This window comes from Megalobrama amblycephala, linkage group LG14 (genome assembly GCF_018812025.1).
Source record: "Megalobrama amblycephala isolate DHTTF-2021 linkage group LG14, ASM1881202v1, whole genome shotgun sequence".
Taxonomy (NCBI): Eukaryota; Metazoa; Chordata; class Actinopteri; order Cypriniformes; family Xenocyprididae; genus Megalobrama; species Megalobrama amblycephala.
Window position 1 is genome coordinate 24,029,026 of NC_063057.1, and position 22,378 is coordinate 24,051,403.

General features: G+C 36.5%; 1 protein-coding gene and 1 pseudogene across 1 annotated transcript in view; both read right to left on the reverse strand.

Annotated features, from left to right (window-relative positions):
* Positions 1-22,378, reverse strand: part of LOC125244585 (tripartite motif-containing protein 16-like) — a 112,366-nt gene that overhangs the window by 29,732 nt on the left and 60,256 nt on the right. The gene's annotated exons all lie outside the window — the stretch shown is intronic.
* On the reverse strand, positions 1,999-17,787 carry LOC125244586 (annotated as a pseudogene).

The window sequence follows — 22,378 nt, forward strand, 5'->3', positions numbered from 1 at the left end:
ACAGAACAATAGATAAATAGCGATAGATTCTTCATTTGTGATGCGGTGCCAAACTATAACATGCTCTGATTCTTTCCTTATGTTTTTTTTATGTGTTTTAGGGATCGAATTCAAATCAAATATTAATATTACTCCCCAAACTTCTAATGAATAGGATGTCTACTTCATAAATATTTTGAAAAGTATGGAAAATATGGTTCAGATCACTCAAACCATATACAGTATGGAAATCGAAGAGTCACCAGTGGAGTCTTGATGTCATCTAGTGAAAAAGTTTGGTACTGCGCACAAAAAGTCTTACTAAAACTTGTTTTTTTGAGATATCAACCTAAAATTCGGCACAGAACTTGTTCAGATATTTAACTTTGATTTTCTTGATGTTTTAGAGTTGAAAATGTTTTGTAAAATATATATTTTATATAAAATATAAAAAATATATATTTTATATATTTTTAATTTTCATAAACTTTACTTTTACAACTTTTTTTTAACTTTTGACTTCTACAATAATCTGTGAAGTTTTCCCTTGAAAAAGATACCGAACTTAAGTCTGTGCTCTGAAGTATTCAAAATTTGTAACAATTTAAGTTAGAAAAGTCATTTTAATATCTATGCTCAAAAAGTGGGATAGATAATTAACAGGTAAAACAACTTTATATTTCCACAAACTTTGAAAATAAAAAGCAGTTAAACTCATTAAGACACTGACACATCAGTACTAGGGTTGAGGAGTTCTGACGTACAACACAGAAGTGTTTTGAATTTAGGGTCTGTAGTTGATTTTGAATGGTTGCCTATGGGGGTCAAATTGACCCACGAACAGTACGAACGTATAAAATTTCTGTATGCACATTTCACAACACATCAGTGTGTTGAAACTTTGCATGCATGTTCATGACCCTAAATGAGAAAAAGTCACAAAATTTCAAGAAAAAAAACAAAGGTTTAATATTATATCAGGTAGCTTGAAAAAATAAATGATAGGTAATTTTTACCATCTGTGGCTGACAAAATATTTTTCTGTATTGAAATAAGTGTGGAAAACCTAATTTTTTAGCTTCATAAGGTAGTAAAAAAATAAAATAACAAAATATAACCAAGAAATGTTATTATTTTGGGTCAGTACAGTTGCCTTAGAGCGTTAAAATATGTGGGTGAAATTGACCCGCGAACATCACGAACGTAATAGTAATTTTGTTTGTATATGTCAAAAAACACCAGCATGTTGAAACTTTGCATGCATGTTCATGATGATAAAATGATGATAAATAAGAAAAAGTAACAAAATATCAAGAAAAAAAAAACATAGGTTAACCAGTATTTCCAACAACTAGAAAATCTAAATGGGTCAAATTGACCCCCAACATAACATAAGGGTTAAAGTGGGAACTGCTTCATCTTTCAGTAAAAGCCTAGCTTTGTGTAAATCCAGCATTGAACTCTTGTAGATTCTGGAAGCTGTTTTCAGCGCCGCATGCAGTGTAGAAAATATCACAGATTACAATGGGTTCTATTATATTTTGACGCGCCGCATCGCTCGTGTCAGGTGTACACAACTCTTCCGCTTTCATTATGCCGCACGACATGGTCTCGCCCACTTTGTGTTTTGCAGGGTTTATGATGTCACCAACCTGGGAAGAAGCTTGTAGTCCAAACCGGTCGTTTTTGTAGGCAATAAACTGCCATAACTTTAAAAGACAATATCTCCATTTACATTGAACTTTCAGCGCTGTAACTTTGCAGATACTGTTTATGCTCAAGCTGCAACATTACACACTAACTAAAGTTATAAAAGTCAAATCGCATTGAACCACCCCTTTAAGATGTTTTGCAAGTTATTCCAAGCAGTAGAAGCATTATATTTAATTTATTTTTTTACCTAGCTCTGTTCAAACTCTAGAAACTTTAAGATATAACATATTGTTTGAACGAAGATTGTAACAGACATTTGTATTTGAAAAGCTGAGAGACAAGTAAGATGGAGCTAGACCACAAATAGACTTTCAATTGGTAATGTTTTATTTATAAGTTCTTCCAGTATACAAAGATGGCAACTCAGCCTTATCATATAAAGTACAATGATGTTCTTGATAGCTATAACCAGTAATAAAACATAAATCACTATGAAAAACAGTATCAGGTGTTTTTAAATAATGTACTTTTATTAGAGTTTAGTGGGATCTCATCGTTTACTCAAACAATATGGCTCTAGGGCTCGACCGGAAGAACCTGAACATGTTTTTTAGAATAGGTCTTCAGTTCCTGTGGTTTAGTTTCTAGTTCCTGTTTCCATTGCTATATTGTTAATTTCCATAGCAACCCTTGCCTCTAACCATGACAACTCATCACCATCACCCATCCTTCATTTAGTCCCTTTAACCCTCAAGTCATCTTATGTTCATTGTTTTTGAGTTAATGTTTCCTGCTGGTGTTTATTAAATATAAGTCTTCATCGTCTTGCTCCATCAAGCCTCTTAACTTGGATCATCTATTCAAGTCAGTGTGTGACAGACACTGAATTATCATGCAGCTCAAAGCATTATGGGTAGAATCTCTCTAGAATCTGTTCTGATTCATCAACACAGTTTCACTGATGATCCATTATAAACCCAAAACCCAGGATAGAGTGGTTGAGTGAATGTGGTCTGGACTGTGTGGATGAGGTTCATTGTGTCTCCAGAGATGCTGTAGAAGGACAGAGTTCCTGCACTGTGATCCACATACACTCCTATTCTCCTGATGGACTCTACAGGGAGATCAGTCTCTATGTCATTGTGTATGAATGAGTAACTGTCAGGAGAGCAGTACAAACTCCAGGACTGATCATTACGTCCAAATAAACACTCATTACCCCATCCCTTCCTGCTGATGCTCTTATATGACACTGATATAGACACATGTTCTCCACTCCACTCAATCTCCCAGTAACAGCGTCGATCACTCACACTCTCTCTACACAACACCTGACGATAATAATCAAATCTGTCTGGATGATCAGGATACGACTGGACTGTGTCAGCGTCAGTAATCACTCTGTTCCTCTCAGTCAGACAGAGGTATTTATTCACTGTGTTCAGATCCAGAGTGAACTGATGAGAATCTGATGGAGATAAAACACATCACAATTGGGAATTATGAATCTGATCTTTTAATGTACACCATAAAAATAATTTTTACTGCTTGTTAAATTTACTTAATTAAAATAAGTTAAACCCACATACTGTATTAATGGACATTTTGTCTTTACTTAATTTTATTGTGTAAAATCCACTTAAATATGTAAAACTGAAGTTTACTTAATCCATTTGTGTTGGAACTACCTGAATAATTAGTGTTGAATGAACTGAAACTGGGCAGATGATTTTTAGTTTCCAGCATGCTTTGTATAGGTCTGGATCAGGAGAGTAAATGTTGAAATCAAGTGTTATTTTATGTGTTTTTGAGGAAAAGACCTGTTAGTGTTCAATGTTCAGTTACTGTATGTTTGATATGTAAATAGTTTCTGTTATATTAGTTTTTCTGCAGAAGAGTGTTTGTGTTCTGGCTGTGTGAGGCGACATGACAAACATCATGTGTGTTGCTTCTCTCAATGAGCAATAACTGCACTCATGCCAGTACTGAGACTATAGTGTATAGTTCTTACGTCCTTATTTATCCTGTATGTTACATAAAATTATAAAAATTAGTGTCTTAAGCATTTGCTAGTTATTATGTAGAACAGGAAATGATAGCGCCAGCTAAAGTTCTACCAGGAAGACTTTAATCACGGGGAAAATAAAGTACACTTCTATAATGTACTTAAAGTGCTCTATTTTCGCGCACAATTTTTATACTAAAAATTCTTCTTTAGTACTTCTTAAGATAATCTTAAGAACATCTAAGTGTACTCATCTGTGCTATTTTAAAACACCATGAATATGAACTAAAATGTGCTTTTAACATACTATCTCTGTATTAAAAAAATATATTTAGTTACCTCTTATAGTACACTATGGGTTCAAATGTACTATAAGTGGTAGCTAAATACATTTTTTAAATACAGAGAGCACATTTTACTTCATATTCATGGTGTCTCAAAATAGCATAGATGTGTACACTTAGATGTTCTTAAGATGATCTTAAAGAGTACTAAAGAAGAATTTTTAGTATATTAAGTACAAAATTAGTGCATGAAAACAGAGTACGAAGAAACATAGGAATAAAGTGTAAAACTCTCGCAGTTCACAAAGCTTACGCTACGTCCTTCACCTTAACTATTCAACTTACAGAAAAAGTGTAACTGATGTGATGCCAGTTTACACTTTCTTAGTAACTTGAATATGGAAGGCGGTCTGGTGGAAGCTAGATATTTTACTTCATAACTTGTTAAATATGGATTTTTTTTTTTTTAACACAAACGCATTGCTTCGCTTTGCTTTAGAAGCCCTTTATTAACCCCCTGAAGCCGTGTGGAGATGGATGTGGATAGAAGCACTTTCTTCAGCTCATACTTATTGGTCCCATTCACTGCCATTATAAAGCTCAGATTCATCAGGATATTTATTAATATTTCTCCGTCATTTAAGTTGCTTACTTGTAAATGTAACTAATGAACAACAATTCCTGTAGTAGTAGTAATAATAATAATAATAATAATAATAATAATAATAAAAAAACAGAAATCATTTATATAATGTTACATATTAGCAAAACAATATTTTAAAAGTATAATTTCAAACTGCTATAAGCAATTCCATGCATATGGCTGAGGAGATATAGATTTGAACAAATCATGATTCATGACCTCTAATGCAAACGTTAGCCATTTAAAACATAATAACTAATTGGTACAGCAAACAAATGTCTCTGGAACTATTTTATATATGATAATTTATAAATCAGTGTATAATGGATTATGAGCATGAGCATTGAAAAAGCAAATGCATGGCTTATAAGTAATTATAAAAATAATATAAATGTATCTATAACTGTTCTTATAATGCAGTATAGGTATTAATGAGTCTTTATAAATGTATTTATAGAATAGTAATACTTATAAATAAGTATAAATGGGCCTATAAATCATTATAAGCATGGTCTGCATAGAAAGTGTTACCCACATCTCTTTATCTTGGCATAAACATAAACTATTATCTACTTCTACAATTCAAATCATGTCAATTGTTGGGCTGCATAGATTAGGTCAGCCAGAACCGGGAACACTTCCCAGAACACCTGATGTACTCGTTACATCATAAGAAGAATGGCGTCTACGCGAATATGATGCAAGATTTGTTTATTTATGTTCATGGGTCGAATATGTGATAAATGAACAGTTTCTTAGTTTTTCCATTTCAAAGAAAAAAAAAAACGATCAATTATCCGAAGGTACACGCACCTAGAAGGCATTTACTGTACATTCAGTTAACTATTAATTATTGCTGCTTATTTATCCTTCAAATGTTTGATAAGTAGTAAAAAAATGCTAATAAGCCCTTAATATATGTTCAGTTCTTTATTACTACGAGTGTGTTAGTGCTTAACTACTGCATAATTATGGACCCTTAATGTCAGTATATCAACAGGGTTTCAGTAAAGTTTACCAGTTATCATGTGCTAATCATAATTTATGTGATCAACTATAAAACCCTTCTGTCATGTTTTCTTTCTCCTTCTACAGGAAGAACATGAACACACTCAGTGAGTTTTTCTTCTTGTTTTCTCAGTGACTTACATTGTAGGAAGTCGGTTCTGGTCCTGGGAACAATGCTGGTGAAAGTGACTGTGGAAATCAACAGACATGAAGAGTGTGATTATCATGTTAAGAGAAAATGATCCCTGCATCCGTTCCTAAGACATTTCTAATATGATCTTCTACATAAGATGATGGAGGATCATTTCTGAGAACAGATGAATCTCCAGGACTTTACCTCTGTCAGAGATCTTCTTCAGCTCCTCTTTGCAGAAATCATCCAGTTTGTCTCTCAGCTGACGGACAGATTCTCTCACGCCATCAAAAAAGGAGAGAGAACTGAAGGGATCGTCATTTACGTCTGTAGATTCAGGAGGAGCTGAGAGAGACTGGAAACTCTACAGAAAACAGAAATCAAAGCTCATCACCTCCACACTTCAGCCAATAACCTGCACTACTGTCAGATTTGAGCAGCTCTTGTTGATCTTTAGTAACTCTTCTCAATCCAACACTTCTCTTATTCATTGTATGACATTAGAGCTACAAATTCTAGCGTTTGCAATTTACATTATATGTGAACTTTCTAAGAATCATTTGGATGATAAATCATCTGCCAATAACATAAATGTAACAGATCAAGTGGTGTCACATTCAGGGCCGTTTCTGGACACAGGTAAACTAGATATCATGGTAACATAATGACACTGCATTTTAGCAGAAAATCACCATGTTCTAAGAACATATAAGCAGCTTAATATTAGCATAAGAAATATATCAGTTTTAAACATTATTAGAAAGACTGCGATCATGAATCCAAATATTTAGTGAATATTGAAATTATGTATTTAAAAATTTAATGACATCAACAGCAAAATACCATTTTGGGTTGGTTATGAGCACATTTAAAAAAATATTTGTCCAGAAACCATGAAAGTGTGGAAATAATAAGTCAAGTCATCTTCATTTATATGGCGCTATTCACAATACAGATTGCTTCAAAGCAACTTCACAGTGATAATAGACTATAATGTGTTAAGAGCTCGCTTAGATAATGGGGAGCTAAACCATTTAGTGCTTTGTAAGTAATTAGCAAGATTTTAAAATCTATACGATGTTTAACAGGAAGCCAATGCAGTGATGACAGAACTGGGCTAATATGGTCATACTTCCTAGTTCTAGTAAGAACTCTAGCTGCTGCATTTTGTACGAGCTGTAGTTTATTTATCAAGCGAGCAGAACAACCACCCAGTAGAGCGTTACAGTAATCTAACCTCGAGGTCATGAACGCATGAACTAACTGTTCTGCATTTTCATTGAGAGCATATGCCGTAGTTTAGATATTTTTTTCAGATGGAAGAATGCAGTTTTGCAGATGCTAGTAACATGACCTTCAAATGAAAGATTGGTATCAAAGAGCACACCCAGGTTCCTAACTGACGACGAAGACTTAACAGAGCAGCCATCAAGTGTTAGACAGTATTCTAGGTTACTGCGTGAAGAAGTTTTCGGTCCAAAAATTAGAATATCAGTTTTTTCTGAATTTCAATAAGATCCAGGAAACACTAATAGAGATATACAACCGTAATCTTATGATAAGAGCAAATCATTAGTAACTCTAATGAGAACCGTCTCAGTACTATGGTACGGTCTAAATCCTGAATGTAGTATACACGAGACTAGATAATGATCTGAGATGTTATCACTCTGCTGCAGAATTTCTATGGCATCAATATCGATTCCATATGACAATATTAGATCTAGAGTATGATTACGACCAGAGGTGGGTAGTAACGAAGTACATTTACTTCGTTACATGTACTTGAGTAGTTTTTTGGAAAATTTGTACTTTTTAAAGTAGATTTAAATGTGGGTACTTTTACTTTAACTTGAGTACATTTGTAATGAAAAATCTGTACTTTTACTTCACTACATTTTACGGAAGCTCTAAACGGCCATGGATTATTTAATTTTTTTTCTATCTTGTTTTCTCGTGATCACGACTTATTTTCTCGTGATCTCGAGATAACAAAAGTTGTTTTCTCGTGATCACGACATAAAAGTTCTTTTTACAATGATTGATTCTGAAACACACTGTACCCGGATTCTACTATTGCTATAGTAACGAACACAACTTTGACGCGCATCTGATCGACGGATAAATCATGCGCTCTTATATCTTGTGGATATTTCAGCTAAATGTTTACTTCACTAAATAATAAAGTTTACAATCAATAAATACATATAGGCTAATCAATCACTGTTCAATAAATGTACGCTTAACATATTGTTTGTGTATTTAACATAATATTCAACAGAGCATCTCAAGCGCAGGCAGAGTGCCTTCAGAAAGATGCCAGATTATTCTATAATTCTAAAACCTTTTAGATTAAACCAACTTTATTTTCCATACTCATTTAAATATATTACATAATGTGTTTGTTATTTTTATTTGTCATGTAGGATAGGCTGTGATATCATGTGCGTTAAACTGTCTTCCTCCTATCTTCCATTAAAAAGAGGTGCAATACTCCAGATTTCCAAAAAACAACAACAAAAAAACTTGAATTCAGTTGATATTGGCTAAAACAATCTTGCTGTTTGCTGTTTGAGAAGCGTGTTTATGTGTATATGTGTTGTTTCCTACAAAGAAATGTAGAAAATACAATAGGTTACACACTATCACTGAATTAAATGACATAGGCTATAAATAATATTTCTTATCAATATACATTAAGTGACATATTTAGGTAAACGAACACTGAAACTGCGATGATTAAAACAGCGTCTTAAAGATACACAATAAGGTTCAAACAGAGTACTATACAGTGACATCAAAATTAGTTTTAATAAGCAATAAGTTTAGTATCACACCGAACTATTGCAGTTGTGAAACTGTGGTGAGTCATGCAACTAGTCAGAACGATAACAGATACACTTTTAAGCAAAATAATTATAATCAGTCATTTAACAGTTAAGTTAATCGCTTAAGGCACACAATACTGCACAAAATAAAGCGATCACGAAAACTCTCTGTCCGAAACTCGTACAATCTGAGCCAGTATGAACTAATACAGTAAAGTGGATATTTACAGTGCATCACTAGTTATATTTGGTAATATACTGCCACCTGTTGGCACATTTGTGTAATTTAGAGCAGAGATTAAGTCGTGATCACGACAAAATTTTTGTTATCTCGAGATCACGAGAAAATAAGTCGTGATCACGAGAAAACAAAATAGAAAAAAATAATAATCCATGGCCGTTTAGGGCTTCCGTAACATTTGGCGACGTTCCTCTCGTTTTTAATTTTAATTCAATACTGTACATATTAAGAAATGCGTAATTTATTCCAAGCGTGCTGTCTCTTTTTTTTTCATGAACGATGCCCCATTCACAAATGAATCACTCTTTTGAGTCGATTCTGTTCAAAGACTTGATCAAACAAGTTGGTAAAACTGTCTAAATTGATTCGCGAATCAGTTTGAATGATTTGTTCAGTTCCCTGCACGCGCTGAATCGTCTGAGGCGGGTTCTCACTTGGATCGTTCAGCAGAGTTCAGACTGCACGATTTTCAAAGTAGTCGGGTCACTGTTCTTTTCACACTGCATGACTATCTTGGCCAGCATTCAGTCGCTGCTGTGTTCACACTGCACGATGGATCGGAGACAGAAGGTTTCACACTGCATGACTTTACAATAGGAAGAATCACCGACAACTCTGTCTGGCACGCAAACTACGTTTCACAACCAAACAAACGCGAGATGTGAGAAGGAAACAACGCGATATCACGCGTGCAAGACCGGAGATATTATTATTATTAAAAATGGTAGCCCGCAAGAAGCTTGCAATATTAATTGCCTGTGCGCTGATTTGCAGCGAAAACAAGAAAAAGAAAAGACAAATATGGAGGAGGAAATGGTTGGGGAGACGCGAGGAACAAGGATTGTGTGTTCTGCAATGAGAGTGGTCTATAATTCCTCCCCGAACTCCCCGCTGCTCTGTATCTTGCTCTCTCATTGGCTGTCGGTCATCGCCGATGTAGTTTTCAGTCAGAACACTTTTCACACAGCAGGATTTTGAATCGCCGACAGGTCCAGATATTTAGCATGCCAAATATCTCACGGTTGTCGGCGACTCATCGGCGATTCTCTCAGATCGCGTCTTTAATCATTCACACTGCGTGATTGACACTCGTGTGAACGAGCACCGATTTGCCTGTGATTTCGGGCATTTGTCTGCGATTTCTCAAAACCTGTTGGGGCTAAAATCGTGCAGTCTGAATTCGGCTTTAGTTGAACTGCATATGCTGTCAAGTTCCACAGGTATCAGTTTCATTCGATTTCAATTCATACAGCCAATATTTACAACCAAACAGATTGTCATGATAACAAAAGTATATAGCATTTCTTTACCGTTTTTATGGACATATATGTTAATTTATACATTAAATAAGCTACCATTGTTCAGAGAGTATGTAATGAACATCCGCCGTCCCGCAGTAGTTGCGCAATGGCGGCGCCGGCGACCTATCTTGAAAATTAACGCCTTTGCGTTTGTAGCAGGGATATGTTGTTACACCAGATTATAAATCATTTTTGTTATTTTTATATATATATATAAATGTTAAAATGTGTTATAAGTGTTCATGTCATGTTTATATGATCAAATACGAGAAAGTATTCTGTGTGATGTTATATTTGACCATTAGTTCGTGTTATCAACCTGGTAAATGTAGTTTATTTGAGTGCTCTTTACTGGTGAATAGTGCATTGCGTGAGATGGCGGCAAAGTGTGTGCGTCGCGTGTGTGAAAGATATGTTAGCGGCTATGTGGCTAACATCTCAATTAAGTAATATTTATATATAGATAAATATAAATTGATAAATAATAGATCGATATGTTTAACTAAAACGACGTGTATGTATAATTATATTTTGTAAACTAAATATATATTTTAGTCTTAATATATTTTGTACACTTAAGAGATATATTTTATATATATTGTATATTGCATTCATTGTGTGATCTGTGGTTAACTACCTGGTGTACTTAACATGTATTTTGTGGTTAACAGGCACAATTAAGAGCAGTTGTAGATAACAGTGCCTGTCTGTTTGTGTGTTTTACCACACAGGTATGTTAAATGGTATTCAAACAACATTGTAATGCTGTTGTGAACACAACCAGGCACTGCAATTAAATCACCTTGGTCAAAAACCAGCTTTGTGTGGATAATTCTTTATTTACCATCAAAAATTCAACACAACGCAGAGGAACAACCGCTACACGTTGACAAGGTTAAGCAGTTTACACGCGCCTGCTGAAATATACATTTGATTACATTTTGGAGAACAGACCGAAGAAGATCCGTCAATGTGCATTTGATCATTGTTTGTGTCATGTTCAGAGGTTATGAGCGCGACACATGTAAAGAGTTTTCTCTCTTTCTTCTTTGAATGTTGCTGTATAGGCTACGTTATTATTATGCAAAGTAAAGGACATGCAATGATATTCGGGTTACAGATGCCAGAAATAATGCTTGTCTCTTCTGTGTTTGTTGCAAAGATATCTAATTATCTATCTAAATAATATCTAAATATCTAAATATCTATCTAAATAATAACATGCTATTGTATTTTATATATATATATATATATATATATATATATATTAAGCAAATTCTTTGATAAAGTCTGTATGGTGCCCTGGTGGCCTGTATACAGTAGCTCTTATCATCAGATCATGGCTGTACCTCTCTATTAGTGTTACTAGATCTTAGTGCTGCATTTGACACTATCAACCACAACATTCTTTTGAATAGATTCGAAAATTACGTTGGCATTAGTGGAATTGCATTGGCAATTCCATGTTGATAAAAATAAGAAAATAAATTAGATTAATCTCTCATCTTCTCTAAGAGAATATGCGTCGTTAATGCAGTGCCAGATGGCGGACCCTCTGTCAGTTTTTACTTTTAGTTTCTGTAGTAAATAGTTGACTGGTGTTTGATACTTCTGCACCGGCATTTACTCTCACACAAAGTTTGCACATTGCTTATGATATCCACTGGCTCGCCTTCATGGTTTAAAATGGAAATATTTTCAATATTGCAACATGGCATTTTTCTTCATCACTAGTTGCTCGCAAAATGATGGACAATGATTCACATTTTGTGGGTGTCATTTGCCGTGATAATAAAATTAAGTAATTAAATAAATGAGTAAATAAACAAGTAACAAGCAAACTTGGAGATCATGTGACCCTTTTGCAGCAAAGCATGCATAGTCCTTTGCTCTCACTTTGCCAGAAATTGTATATATCCTGTCAGTAAATTCTGAACCAATTCTTTACTTAGCCCACTATGAGTACCCCAGCAGTCAAGGACAGCCGGAAAAGAGAGATTGAACAATCGCCAATAAAGAAAAAATTAAAAGACGCCACGATCTCCAGAGAGGATCTTGACGCTGCTATTGCTAACAGTATCAAGCTAGCACTCAAAGAGCAGAAAGTACTCTCGATTCGATTGTGGCTTTGACAGTAAGAGAAGCGATAGACTCTGTACTGACCCCAGCACTCCGTGGTCTACATTTAGATATACAAACGACCAACGATTCTGTTAAAGAACTAAAAGCAGAAGGTGTGGACACAGAGGACACAGTTAGAGGACAGTCTAGCGCCACCAGCTGTCCAAAGTTGCACTCATGTTTATGTTTATAACTTCTGAACCGTAAGGGTTAGAAACAAATTTTTTCTCTGATTCCTTGGCTCAAGACGAATTGATTGCATTCTATGACATCATTTACCGTCATTAAATTCATAATTTGAATTTTCTGAAAAACCTACTTTTTCAAACTCCTCCTAGGCCGTTACTCTGATTTTCACGAAAATTGAACCATCTGGTTCTTCATGGAATTCAAGTCGATCTCTCAAACCGTTTTCGAAAAATGCACAAACGAATTTTACGCTGCACCTCTGGAACTGGGGGCTCAGAAGACAGAAGCAGATCCGGTGGGAGCAAGGCCGAAGGAGGAACTGGAGGGAAGCATGAGCACTGTGGAGCCAAAGGAGTGGAGGGCTGAGGTGCAGCCAGAGGTCTAGAGGCCGGTTGTGAAACATGGATGAAAGCTGAATGAAGCCAGTGGAAAGGGAGGAGCTGGATAGAACTTGCGAGGACGACGGGGCTTTGGATGACCTCCATGGTTGGAATGCTGGAGCTTGGAGGATGGATGGGACCAGCGGAGACAAAGGAGCCCGGAGGCTGGGCGGGACCAGCAGAGGAAGGAGGGCCAGGGAACTATTCGGAACCAGAAAGTCTAGTAGGCCTCATGGGACCAGTGGAGAAGGTGAGATCTCAAGGTTGGGAGAATAGGCAGCTCCAGGACCACCGTATTTGGGATCCTCCTCCTCTTCACCCACTGTGAAGGGGAGAAACACAGCTGGAGAACACCGGCTCCACATACTCACAGAATGTCCCTTGAGGGCCATCCACAGGCAGGCACACCTCTGTCTGCTCTTTGAGGCCAGCGTGATATAAGGTGCACAGGAGTCATCTGGGTAGTGCACCATGCGATCCAGATAGAGATACTCATGGGTGTGATACTCATGCAAACAATTATGAAAATGCAAATCCATTTGATCAGATTTGAAGATCACTTGAAGTAAATTTGGTGAAATTACTCAAAACTGGTACCATCAAGATTTCACCATGATGTAAAAACCAAAGGGAAAATTTGGTTTAAAAAAGTTTCAATGTTCTGGAAGTTTTGAACTGTTTGTTGAAAACAAGTTTTTCAGCTAAAGTTTGGCAGCTTGGCAGCTAAATATATATCCCAGAAGAACAGATGAGGATCTACCTTATGAATATATAACATAACACAGAATTCTTGACAACACTTCAGTCAAAGGTTCATTCTGCTCTCATGAAATGTTTCTCTGCGAGTCTCTTGTTCAAGTCTGCTATGATTCTGTTCTTCTAGATCTCTGTTACCTGCAGGAAATGGATGTGATCCTGTGTGTGTGAAAGCTGCTCCAGCTCAGCATCTCTCCTCCTCATATCATTGATCTCCTGCTCCAGTCGCTCCAGTCGTCCTTCAGCTCGACTTACTGCAGTCTTTTCCTGATCTCTGATCCGCTGTGTGGCCTCAGAGCGGCTTCTCTCAATGGAGCGGATGAGCTCAGTGAAAGATCCTCTCACTGTCCTCCACTGCTGTCTGTGCAGAGCTCTGTTAGGACACACATCACAATCACACAGTGGCTTCAGTGAGTTCTGACTGAGACTTCTCAAACTTCTCTTCTTCTCCAGACTCACCTTATGAGACTCTACAGCCTCTCTCAGCTGCTGAAGATCTTTCTCTCTCTGCTGGATCCTCTGCTGGAACAACCTCTGCGTTTCCTTCAGCTGGTTCTGGAGCACAAACCAATAACAGAGATGTCACATCATACTATTGTCACTATATCTGTCAGAGTTCTGTAACTTTGAGTTTATTTTTGGTTTTGTGACAGAGCCCTGATGCTTCTGTATTATCTTGTCTTTGTGTAAGTGTGCGATCTCTTGGTCTGTGTGCTTTGTTTCATGTTCAAAGCGTGGTGTTCGGATTCCAGCACTCATGTCTAGTTTGGTTTCGGTTCTGTGGTTCATGGTTTATTCGTGTTCTTATTAGGTGCGTATTCGCGTTGTATTCTTAGAGCACATGGCTTGTGATTGTGTTTATTGGCCATGAGCTCTTGTTTTTGTCATGTTCGGTGTGAGCACATGGCTTGTCATATTTGTTTCCTTGTGCCACATGCTCTCCTGTCTATTGTCTTAACCCCACCCATTTGTTACCTGTTTATTGGTTCATTAGCCCCACCTGTTTTCTCTCATAACCTGCCTTGTTTGCTCTTATTCTCCTTGTGTTTGCAGTCCTGTGCCAGATCGTCGTCGAATGTTCCCCTGGTGTCCTGCCCTGCCAGATCCTGTTTGCTTAGCCAGGTCATGGCTTGTCCAGTTGCTGGTCTTGTTTCCTCCCATGGGATGGTTTTTGTTGGTTTTTGTGGTAACACTTTACAATAAGGTTCATTAGTTAACATGAACTAATAATGAACTGCACTTCTACTGCATTTATTAATCTTTGTTAATGTTACTTTCAGCATTTACTAATACATTATTAAAATCTTTTATACAATCTTAAAGGTGGCCTAGAACCCTTTTCATAAGATGTAATATAAGTCTAAGGTGTCCTCTGAATGTGTCTGTGAAGTTTCAGCTCAAAATACCCCATAGATTTTTTTATTATTCAGTTTTTTAACTGCTTATTTTGGGGCATCATTAAATATACGCTGATATAGCATGCTTCCCCTTTAAATGCTAATGCTCCCCGTCCCAAAGCTCGCAACTCTATAATACATTGCATAAACAAAGTTAACACAGCTAATATAAATCCTCAAAATGGATCTTTACAAAGTGTTTGTTATGCAGCATATCAGATCATGTAAGTATGGTATTTATTTGGATGTTTACATTTGATTCTGAATGAGTTTGATAGTATGCTGCAGCTAACGGGGCTAAAGCTGACATTACACACTGTTGGAGAGATTTATAAAGAATGAAGTTGTGTTTATGAATTATACAGACTGCAAGTGTTTAATAATAAAAATAACGACGGCTCTGGTCTCCGTAAATACAGTAAGAAACAATGGTAACTTTAACCACATTTAGCAGTACATTAGCAACATGCTAACAAAACATTTAGAAAGACAATTTACAAATATCACTAAAAATATCATGATATCATGGATCATGTCAGTTATTATTGCTCCATCTGCCATTTTTCACTTTAGTTCTTGCTTGCTTACCTGCATAAAGTCAGTTGATTCAGTTGTGCACAGATCCAGACGTTAATACTGGCTTGTCTAATGCCTTGAACATGGGCTGGCATATGCAAATATTGGGGGCGTACATATTAATGATCCCGACTGTTGCATCACAGTTGGTGTTATGTTGAGATTCGCCTGTTCTTCAGAGGTCTTTTGCACAAATCAAATTACATAAGAAGGAGGAAACAATGGTGTTTGAGACTCACTGTATGTCATTTCCATGTACAGAACTCTAATTATTAAGGTAAATTAAATTTTCAATACTACGGCACCTTTAAATCCTGCATTAACATTAGTTAATGCACTGTGAACCAGCATGAACAAACAATGAACAACTCTAGTTTCTGTAACAATAAAAATGATTAGTTAATACAATAACTAATGTTTAACTAATAAACCTTGTTGTAAAGTGTTACCGTTTTTGTTTTATTTTTATATCTAATAAAAGCCCTTAACTTATGCATTACTGAGTCCTCGCTTCATCTCTTCACCTGACCCTTGACAGAATCATCAGAAGAGTTGAATCCAGTTACAGTAGAATTAATAACCAATGGCAGTAGTTTCAAACTCCTGAAGGGATGATAGATCAGTTTACACCATCGAACATGAATTTACATGAAGCACAAATTTCTGTTTCACACTGCAAGCATAAGTATCATAAAAGAGAAACTGACACAGATGGATTACTGGATGGAAAATGGATTACTGGATCACTACATTGAGTATTTCTGTTAATAACTAATAACTGCCATCAGTTATAAAATGTTGATCAGGAATCAGTCATTCTAATTTACATGAATACGGGCATCACATTTCCATCAAAAAATAATTTTGAAAACACAGAACAGAAGCGAAAGCCAGAAGTGATTTGTGTTATTCTTTACAGAGATATATTTTGTCAAACAAACGGTGAATATTTTCTATTATTTCATGTTGCTTCATCAAAGCCTGTTTTACAAAAGTTTGTGTTTATCAATGTTAACTGTGTCTTTCAATAAATATTTTTGTTAAGTTCAGTGAGGAGCAGAAATTCAGTGAAAGTCCACTTACAGCTACTGTTCACTTCTGCTGACGTCTGCACAACAATATTACAACAATATTTAATCAGTGTCTAGTTTATATTTCATACCTGTTTCTCTGTCCTCTGTGCTGCAGCTGATACAGTGTCATGGTTTTTATGTTCATCCATCGTACACAGCACACATATAAACTTCTGGTCAGTGCGGCAGAAAACCTCAAGGAGTTTATCATGTGTTTGGCAGATCATCTCCTGCAGTCGTCCAGTGGCTTCAGTCAGATTGTGCCTCTTTCTTTTAAAGAAACTTTCATGTTCTTCATGGTGATTCTGACAGTAAGACTCCAGACACACAAGACAAGATTTGACAGCTTTGTATTTTCTTCCAGTACAGACGTCACACTGCACATCTCCAGCTCCAGCGTAACAGTCAGCAGGACGTTTTCTCTTCTTCAGTTTCTCCACCACTTCAGCCAGCATGGTGTTTTCAGCTAAAGCAGGTCTTGGACTGAAGGTCTGTTTGCACTGAGGGCAGCTGTAGACTCTCATCTGATCCTCCTGATCCCAACAGCCTGTAATACAGCTCCTACAGTAACTGTGTCCACAGGGAATGGTCACTGGATCCTTCAGGAGGTCCAGACACACTGGACACTTGAACTCATCCTGAGAAATTCTGCCTTCTGCCATTTTACTGCATGAACACAGAGACACTAACACACAACAGCTCAACTGCACTTCAGTTTCAGTTTCTCTGAACTAAAGAGTTTCCTGGTTTGAGTGACATGTGAAAAACGTGTCTGCAAATCTGTAAAGTACTTTATATTAGGTGGCCTTAACTACTATGTTACATCAAAAATATAAGTACAATGCACTTATTGTGTTCGTATTGTATTTTAAAACACTTTTGCTGCTATTGAGGTGGAATATGGGTAAAGTTAAGGACAGATTTGGTGGTATGGGTAGGTTTAAAGGTGGGTTAAGGTGTAAGAGAAGGGTCAACAGTGTAATTATAAATGTAATTACATGCAGATAATTACAATTTAAAAACATGCAGGACTTTTACTATCTGCAGCAATGCTGCATCCTAATTACTACACTTGTACTGCAGGGCAGAAAAGTTTGTCCAGTTCCATCATTACCTTAATTTCTAAAACTTGTATGCAGTGTTGTAGGAAATGTTATTTCCCTGGTTTAAGCTATATATAAGAAAAGCTCTTTGTCTGTGGCAAACAGGGTCACGTGGTGTCATCAAGTTGAGAGGGGCAAAATTTTTTGCTCTCCTGCTCACCACCACCATAAATGTATGAATAATTTTCCCTTTGTTTTGTGATAGTGATACTGCTTCAAAGAAATATCAATTTGCTTGCTTTTAAGATAATGCCATATATGCTTAAACATAGAAATGCTTAAATCTATATGAGTGGAAAGTACCTAAAATACTTAAATGCTATATGAGTGGAAAGTACCTAAAATGCTTGAATGCTATATGAGTGGAAATCACCTAAAATAATTGACCTATAATAATGGCAGGGAAAAAAGCCCAGAGAAAATCCAGCAGCATCTCAATACAAGTATATACCTGGAGAATCACCGGGTAAAAGCTTGGGAGAAAAAAAGGCAGAGGCAGAAAAAAGGCAGAAAAAAGGGCAGAAACCTCAGTCCAAGAAACAGAGCCTGGGGAGATACTTTTGTAGTTACCAAGCCAAGATGGGCTGCAAAGAGACTTTCAAGAGTCAGAAGTCAGCCTAGCAGTCATACAATGGGCTCAAGAGATAGGAAGCCACTATAGGCAGGAAATGAAAGCTCTAACATAACCTCTGCCAGGAAGACTCAATGTTACGTCACCTATTAGTTTAGATCTAACCAATCATTATCTTACACTTGGAGTATAAAAAATCAGAACGTTACACATTTCTGAGTTCGCAGATGCTGACGCCAACTTTCACCTCCATCCTCCCCACCACCATCAGGATGGTCCCTGTCCATACCTCCCAGGGGGTCCGCTACACCCCTGCCTTCATCTCCAGGCAGGAAATTTAGAGTCTACAACCCTTTAGGATGTGAGCTACGAACGGGGCCTACGGCAAAGAACTTTATCTTACAATATTTTGCTTGCTGATTGTTAATAAATATCATTGTTACGTTATCTTGCCTCCTGACTCTTTCTGGTAGAAGTGGTTATTTAGTGCAACCTTAGAGGCAGAGGGGATTATAAGCATGGTGTGTAGAAAGAGCTTAGGAAAAATAAAACTACACCATGAATTGAAAAAAATGAAAAAAATCTCAGGGTAAGATTCCAAATATGGAAAAAATATATAATAATATAATAATATATAATATATAAGGAATATATAAGGAGGCAATCTGGTCAAGTCACGTCACCTTTGTTTATATAGCGCTTTTTACAATGCAGATTGTATCAAAGCAGCTTTACATTGATAACTGGTATATAATTTTGGCTGCACAGCAGCTCTAGAAGAAAATGGTGTCATTGTCCAGCTTAAGTAAATTCAGTATTGATTCATTCCATTGTAAAAATCAACAATTAGTTAACTTATCTATATATCAGTACTGGAGAAAACAGTGATGTCATCATCCAGCTCAGTTCAGTTTGCATACAATAGCGTCAGTGCAGGCAGATCAAAACACTGTTCAATATCAAGTGTTCTCAACCAAGCAAGCCGGGCAAGGAACCTAAACTCCATCAGGTGACATCAGATGACAAACAGGTGAAAAAAATGGAGGAAAAAACCTTGGGAGAAACCAGGCTTAGTCGGGGGGCCAGTTCTCCTCTGGCCAACAGTTAACAGTGCATGATTATGATTCAGGCAGAGTTACAGGTTATAAGTCCGATTGGAATTGCAACAGTCAAAATATTCATCCAGTTCCATGTAGTTGAAGATCGTATTCATCATCATTTGTTGGGAATCGGTGCCACTATCTACATACTATCTACATCAAGCAAATGGAGAAGCAGAGTTTGCAGTGGGTACTGTTAAAGGCCTGTGGAATGGAGGAGGAGATAAGGAAAGAGCACTCCTGACATATCATTCCATGCCACTAGGGAACGGATATTCACCGGCACAGCTGCTTATGGAAAGGCTACTTCGCACTACCTTACCTCAGCTCCCGAAAAAGTTGTCTCCATGCTGGCCTGGAATGAGAGAGTTCTGGTGCAATGAAACGAAAGGAAGGAGAAAACAGCAGCAGTACTACAACAGACATCATAGGGCCCGGCCCCTTCCAGTTTTGCAGCCAGGACAAAATGTGTGGTTGCCATTGGAGAAAATGCAGGATCTGTGGTGTCTCAGTCATCAGCCCAAGATCTTATCTGATTGGTACAGAAGACGGAGTGATTCGGAGAAACCGGGCTCATCTCCGCCCAATCCATCAGTCAAAACATCAGTCTTACCCGTTACCCGGACATAGATGTATGGTAAACAGACAGGAAGTAAAGTTTGTTATGATATGTTACTCCCTGTGTCCTGTCTCGTGCTTCCCGTTAACATAACATGTTAACATAACAGCGGCCACGCTCACCTCACAATAAGGTGCACGAGCGCCAGGCGCATTCTCTGCGAGACGTTCTAACCATAAATATTTATGGTTTTAATAACGTACTGGTTCTATCACTGAAGGATGCGCATCAGTGTTAATTTCGTTGACAAATAATTTGCCATAATTTTCTACAACGACATTTTGTCACAAACAAAAACGAGACAATGACTCAATAAAAAAAATGACAAAAATCTTCTCTCATTTTCGTCAACGAATAAAAACAAAATGAAAATTTGGGAAGATATCCAGTCAGGACTGCTGTCCTGTGTGGAAGATGCGCACATTTGAAGTGGAACGTGCTGATCTAACCACGGGAAAACGTGATGCTGTTGCGCCTTTACAGGCTCGCGCATCAGCACTTCAGACTGCTTTGCAATAATGCTAAGTGATTGCTTATGAGCTAATGTTGAATTATGACAATGTTTACTATACAATGTTTATATGGTAATATGTGTTCTCCTCATCGGAACTTAAATGAGCAGCCTGCTACTACTGTAGGCTACAGTGAAGACTGCAAACATTTCAGAATAAGAGTCACGGTGTATTTCAGGATGGTTTATAATTGTTTCGTTCCCCTGGTCATTATTGTTATGTTATCTACACAATAAACTGTATTTAATTTAATTTCCATTTAATTCATAGTAAACTATTGTAGGTTCTGTCACAGGAAGAAAAGACTAAGAACATTATTTGACACATTATTAGATTTTAGTATCAGGGTTATTATAATTAACTAAACCTAAAACCATAAAAAAAACTTCATTACTTGAAATAAAATAAACGTTAACTGAAATAAAAATAAATAAATATATAAAAAATGTAAACAAGTAGTTATATGATGGTGCTTGTGTCAAAATGATGATGATCTTTGACCTCTCTGACCCTGTGACCACCTAAGATGTTCCCCTCCCCCACGGGACACCCACAAAGTTCTCCCATCCCCCCATGGTTCAAATCCAGACTCAAAACACATCTTTTTATCTATGCATTTGCTGATTGAGCACTGTGCTATGTCCAAACTGTTTTCATTTTATTTTATACATATTATCTTTTTATTCTTTTAATTCCTTTTCTTGTTTTTATTTCATTTTTAATGCATTTTAAATCTTGCTGTCTGGTTGAAAGAGCTGGGAGAATTAGGAAGAAAGCATTTGTGATTAGGATCTGACTCTGAGGTACATGGAAGGGGTTTCTAAGGGGAATTTCGATCACTTGCAAAGGCAACGTGATTAACATATTTATGGAAATCAAAACACGTTGGTTGGGGCACTTTCCAAAGGGGAAATTTGAGCTGTAGTGCATGGTTAAGATATCTCTGGATTACAGTCAGGAAACTTTCCAAAGGGGAAATTTCCAAAGGGAAATTTGAACTGCGTTGCATAGTTAAGATATCTCCAGAAGGGGGATTGGGGCTGTGTGGCGCAGTTTGAGGTGTCTTGGCAGAAGGGGAGATTGAAACTTTGTGTTCTAAGTGCCTTAACAGGCTGTTTTTATTGTTATTTCTATTTCTTATGCGTTCCATTTTTATTATTATTTTTATTATTACCTTTGACAGCATATTTTGAATAGTGATGTTGTCCTGTGAACCTCTGTATGTCTTCTGGCTGATCAAATGTGTACATTTCAATCATTCTATTCTTTTAAGGAAGTTAGTGATAAAATTATTATGTCCTGAATAATGACAAACTGATGCTAAATTTACTGAGATCATTTAATTATTTTAGCTAAATTAAAATAAAAAAAACAATAAAGCCAGGGAAAAGATTTCCTCATGCAATGATATCCGAATGACATTTGTTTACACATGCTTATGAAATATAAAACACAAAAAATGAGTTTCATCAAGTAGTTGAATATTCATTTTAACATTGTCAAAGCATAAGAGGTTTTTGTGGACATGTCCATGTTTTGTTGAGGTCTTCCATAGACATGACATTTTTCTATCATTATACCTAAACAGACCCATTCACAGTATTCTTTTTGTATGTACAAAAACATAATTTAGTATAAATGGTGTTTAGTATATTTAGTATATTTCAAAAAGTTCATTGAAAAACATTCACTTCTTTTTAAAGTTTATAAAATAATTTATAAATAAAATGTAAAATCATATATAACATGAATTAAATGTGCTACTAAAACACTATTAAACATTTATAAAACAACTCACATTTTTCAGAGAGCTGAGAAAGCACTCCTTACTTTTTTGATGTCCTTAACATGAATGAAAAGCAGAATGTAATAAAATTGAAATCTAAAAATCTCTCTTCCTCTCTCT